Here is a 6,477-nt window from a genome sequence, read left to right as displayed (position 1 = left end):
ACGACCAGCGAGAACCCAAAACGAATATCAACATGCATTCAATGAGCAGAGTCACATACCTTTCAAAGATTGATGATGGTGGGAAATGTGTACAAACGACCAGCGGGAAGGTAGTCAAATGCTCGGATGAAGATGGGGGGCGGCGAGAGAAAACGAGAGAAAAAACTAGAGAAAACGAGAGCCAAAATTGCACAGTTAGAGATGTTAGCGAAAAAGTGGGGTGAACGATCCTTCGTAAAGTGGTCTGAAGAATTGTTTAAATTAGGGACAAAATTAATATTTCACATGGGAAAAAGGTCAGCCATAGATAAGTTTTTAGGAATAGGCCATTTATAGAAAAGTTTTTGAGATTTGGGTCATTTTGTAAAATTTTTTGGGAATTTTGGAGATTACCAAGTTGGGGCTTTATGTTACTATATCTATTTTTTTTATGTACACCTTCCCCAGCAAAAGCAACAATCTCCACAGATTCATTGGCAAAGTAATTCCCAATCTCCCTTTCTTCCTTCATCAAATTATGTTTTTGGGTCTGCTGTGCTCACAGTTTTATATGGATTGCTTATTGACAAACATTTTTCCTTATTAACACTATCTGTGTGTTCTTCAATTCCATTTCATTTTATAATTTATGGATCTTTTAGGATTTTTCATTAAATGAAAATTCACTGATTTTCAAGGTATACAAACTAGTTGATGCCTATTTCACCATCTTTTGTAAATTTTAATTAGAAATAACAGAGTAATTTATAGGAAAAGTAGTTTTCAATGATGTTGTTGATACTGAGATTGGTGAGTTTAGATAAATGAAGGACCATGTTCATATCCTCTGGACAGATAATTATTTCTAGTTTTGTTTATTTTATACTTAATATTCTCTATTTGTTGACAATTCTTTGAGCGTTCGAGGTAGTATTGAAATCTCAGAAGTTACTCTATAGTCGAGAGTCTAGACTTTTATATGAATTGAGTCTAATTTATCAACATTTTTAGCTTCATTAGAAGTGTAGAGAACTATAGATACAACAGTATTGTTCTTATTGATCTTCAGAAGCAATATGGGGTGATATTATGTTCAATTATCCAAGTTATAATTAGTTACTTTCTCCTCTGTAATCTTATATAGTATATCCTCCCGAGGGAACGAGGCCTCCGTTAAGAGAGATGACATGTGAATTGGCTTGAAAGAACAACATTCGTTGACGATATGTGGTCTATGACTAATGCAGTATTTAAGTCATATTTTCGTAGTTGTCGAGCTAATTGGATAACATGTATATGTCTGTGTATAGAGGAGTAATCGATGACTATCAACAGTTAGGAGCAATTACGTTGGAGGAGATGGGGAATAAATGTAATAGAGTATCTGTCAATTTGTCTACCTAGGTTAGACTCGATGTAGTGAATATGTGCAATGATGCTTTATATATAGAATATTTTACCTTGAGATTGGTAATATAAGTTTATGTATATATAAGTTACAAGCTATGTTTATATTAATACCAGAGATATATGCTATATGATTTACATTAGGTTGAACATGGAAGACAATTTGACTATTTTTTAAATTAATAATCTACTGATTTGAATACACTTATGTGTTAACAATCAAGTTATTTCTCTCCCACACCCTATTATACTAAAAATCATTTAAATTATTTTTAAATGAGTAATATTTGAGTGGATTTCAACATACAGTCATTATTATGCATTCTACTATCATCATATACACAATTTAAAAGGCAATTTTGATTAGATAGCATTGTTCAAGGTTGCCATTTGGAGATATGGCAAAAAGAAAAAAAAAATTATTGGATTTATAGCAAGGCTCCATGCATGTGATCAATTTTTCCTTTAAATTCCAATATTACCCTCCACGGTTTCTGAAAATGTTTTTTCATATTTGTCACTTTCTTATCATTTTGTGTGAGTTTATTTTCTTTAGTTTAATGCATGCATTGAGATTGAATGACTAGGGAAAAAACTGTTTTTTTTTTTTTTTTTTTTTTTAATAAAAAAAAAATCACTTTTATTTAAACTCTTTTAATAAAAAGAGTTTAAAATAGATTTTGAAAGTGTTTCAATAGCTTTCTTGATTGGTTGTCAAACACTCTATTTAATCATTTTTAAATTAAACACTCGAAAAGTTAATCGAATATATTCTTATTTTATTTGGTCTAATGCATACATTGGGTAGTGTTTTTTTTGAGAAAGACAATAACAACACCAAAAAAAACAATTTAGAAAAGACACTTATGGATATTTAGAGTGGAATCCACCCATGGTGGGTGATTTTCCACCCAAATTTAGGAGTAGGAAGTTCGTGCACTAAAGAATTGCATTTTCGATTAGCATCGGAGAACTTGTGGATGGCATGTTGCTAAAATGAGAAGATACATAATGGGTTAAGGTTTCAATACGAGGTCATTTAAGTAAATATGCTCAATGGCAATTTTGAAAATAAGTCAAATTTCTTTCCGTCTTAGGGGAAAATTTTCACAAACTAACCCAATAACCAAAAACTTTTCTATGGAAGATCTATTTCTAAAAATTTTATTCTCATTGACCTTTATGTCTTGTAAAATATCATATTTACTCCCAAATTTAAAACCTCTTCTTAACCCGCCCAACTTCTTTATCCTACAATGATTTCTTCAGCGATGGATAACAGATGTATTGAACGCAACACCAACATTCTACCAAAGCATTTATTCTTAATTAATATTCTACCGACAACATTGGATGTTATTGATATCAGGAATGGAAGATCACTCTCAGTTATTCACTTTCAGTTGAACTCCCCAACTTCTTCTCCCATTATTTTCTCTGAGTTTCAATCGAACTTTCTCATTGCCCATCACTTTCATCTTCATTAAGTCCATTTTGTCTTTGAGTATAAAGCAAGATCGTTCGTCAAAACCAAAAACAGAGAGAAGGTAAGTGTTTACGAAGTATTTTTCTTCCAATATCGTGTTCCTAAAAGATGAGAGATCAATCACCATAATGTAAGTGATTGTTTAGTATTATATAAACGTTCGCTTATATAAACTAAACGATCACTTACATTAAGATGGGAGATTGCTTATATATTGTTGGACGATCACTTATATATTACTAGGTAATCGCTTATAACGTGTTGGGCGATCACTTACTTTAGTGGCAATTCGAATCCAATTTTCAAATTTCTGATTGCAGATAAATGACGCTAATTCGTATCTTGGTACGATTTGATGGAGAATGGGATCAGTCCATATGCAATTATGTTGGAGGTCACATGAAAAGTCTGAAGGTAAAAAATGATATAACGTATAGTGAATTAATGAGTATTTTGCACCAACGACTGAATATTGATTCGTATATGTTTGATATACACATATATTTTGTTATAATATATTGGTCTCGGCTCCCTCAATTGACATAGTCGATGATGAAGACCTTAACATTTTTAGAAGGTCATGATGCATCCCAAATGTTGTTGTTTGTATCAGTTATACCTCATAAAAGACATGGAGTAGACAAGGATAATATGTACTAGCAGTATAATCCAACAATTCCACTCATTCTAACACATAATATTCATACAATATCTTCATGAGTATATTTATCAAATACATCATGACCTCCAGATGTCTCCTAACGGTCAGCATGGGTATCGAGGGAGTGTTTATCAGTGTTATTCTCATCATGTCTTATTTGCTCGCCCGCTTGCATCAGATCCACCTCTCTTAGTCGATCTTCCTTTTACCTTATCTCATCCACTATGAAGCAACTCTAAATCTAGAGAACCAATGAGCGGAAGCAAATCGTTCCAAATCCCATTATGAAAGAACAAGAACATTTACAATCAAACAACAACAATTATGCATAAAGTCTAACTTACAGCATGCTTCTAAGTTAAAGAGAAAAGAATCGAGTAAACATAGGATCAAGTAAACATACCTTTGAAGAATTATTTCTTTACATATTTACTCGATCCAACACTAATACGTCCAACAGCACGAACGCAATGCAAGCAATTCAGCAAGTCAGCACGAACTGGTAAATACTCGATCACAATCAAGTAAAACTCGATCCTCGACCCTCGAACGGAAACTCGACACTACCACTCGGCTACCTTGGTATTCTCGATGTGAGAATCCAGGAATTGTGGGCTCTATATGGATTTGGGTAAAGGTATGGAGGAATTGGACGATCGAGTAGATGATCGAGTAAGTGGGAGAAGGAAGAAGCCTATCGTATAGACTTGTGTACTCGATCGTTTAGCAAGTGATAACTATCGCATAGAATACTCGATCTATATTTGAATACTCGATCTATATTTTTCTCTCTCAACAAGTTATCGTATAACTTTATCCTCTTTGAGCTGAATGACAAAAATGAAAACTAATTTCACTTTATTCATTCGGTTGCCATAAATGGACTAAAACCACTCACTAAGGTGGTTATTTGGAGAAAAACTAATAATAATTATCTCATAATTAATTTATTATAAATAAATATAATAACTAATTTATCATATTATATTTATAACCTATAGTTTTAATATCACATCATATGCAACATATAAACCATAGTTCTTTTTCTCATTTATGACATTTAACATAAATCATATTTATATTAATTCCTCCAATCAATTAATGTATCAAATACATCAAATCAATTATATTACATATAATTGAATTAATTTAATTATATCATATATAATCAAATTCCCTCTAGTTAATTTGAACAATTCAAACTAACTCAAAAACTGATTCTCAACATTAATCCATTGAGCTACCAAGGAGGTCTTATAGACCTGTAGCTTGAAGCTCCAACGGTACGTGAATAACTGACTAAACTCTTTAATCACGATATCCACCATCCATTAACTACCGGGCACTCCACTAAAGACCGACAGATGTACTTTTCGCACTATAGATATATTTTTGTGTCCATCAGATATAACCAATCAACAGTATGGTGACCCTTCACAAATCGCTCGTAAGTACAACTAGACCAATTTACCATTTTTCCCTTGTAGTTACTCTCTAAATCCTCAAGTACTATTGATTCCTCTAATGAACAATACATCATAGTCCCACTAGGACTAAACCCTTCTCGGGCCAAGAGAAGTTGTGGCGCTAAAGCCCTTAAGAGAGCAATTTATCTACTTACCCCTGCTTCTGGGAATGAGTGAATTCTGTCTTGTGTATCTGAGTTCCCAGCTCCCCAATCAGATGAACCCCCAAAGTGGTAGGTTTGAGTCGGCGATCTAGCACTCGCACCCATGCAAATTAAAGGATCGCCCTCATAAGCAGGAGTTCACAACTCACTCAGGATTAAGATCATGTTACCTATGGTCATCCTAGTGAAATGAAAGTCTCTGTCATGAATGGCGTTATATAACGAGACTAAACATTTTGTGGTCCGATCTTATATAAGCTCCTTTGTATAGAGTATCCTCGCTTGCATGTCTAATACATGAATGATCAGGATCAAACCATTTGTAGCACTTTATAACACTTGTAACACCTATAAAGCGGGCCATACTCGTAGTGTCACTAGGATGGTTTCCCTCCAATATCCATGTACTACAGACCATTTAGGTTATCACTTAAAGTATGATCCACTTGTATGTCTCCACATACATGCTTAAGTTACAACGATAATCAGGGATCTTAGTTTATTAGTTTGTGGTTAATGCAACTAAAATATCTTATATTTCATAGACTGGAGTGAATAAAATATCTTATATTATATATCACATAATTGTTTATTAGAGACTGTGAATGAGATAAGTGAGAGTTATTAGAGACTGAAGTGAATAAAAAGAGAGAATGTGAGTGAGATAAGTGAGAGTTATTAGAGAGAGTGACGTCAGAGAGAGCGATACTGGAGAGAGCGACACCAGAGAGAGTGATACTGGAGAGAGTGACACCAGAGAGAGCGATGGCGACGAGAGCGAATCCAGCGAGATTTAAACATAATATTTTTTTATAATTTTTTCTGAAGGAGTTTACTGATTGAATCTTTATTTCATGCAGGAATGATTTAAGATGGCAACACGTTTCAGAATACCCGTAATCGACCGATTTCCCAGTCAAGTAACGAGTTTGGCCTACATTGCTAATGCAAACAAGATTGTGAATAAGAAGCTTACGCCAAGGCAGTTAGACATATTCAAGAGAACAGTTTTTGGGCGATTTATGGACATTGACATGGTGTTTAACAGCCCAATTATCCATCATATGTTGCTGAGAGAAATGAAGAGGACGAGATCTAACTCAATGTCATTCTCTGTTTGTGGATAAGTCGTCACTTTTTCGAAGGATGTTTTTTTGTTGATGACTGGTTTGTGGCGATCCCTAACACGAGTTGATCAGAATGAGCAGTCCTCGTATGAACTTGCAATAAAGTATTTTGGTAATCGAGTGACGAAGGACACCTTACATGTCCGTATACTTGAAGAAAAATACAAGGAGTTGGAGTTTGAAAATG

Source organism: Benincasa hispida, chromosome 12 (assembly GCF_009727055.1).
Source record: "Benincasa hispida cultivar B227 chromosome 12, ASM972705v1, whole genome shotgun sequence".
Taxonomy (NCBI): domain Eukaryota; kingdom Viridiplantae; phylum Streptophyta; class Magnoliopsida; order Cucurbitales; family Cucurbitaceae; genus Benincasa; species Benincasa hispida.
This window is presented reverse-complemented; position numbering follows the sequence as displayed.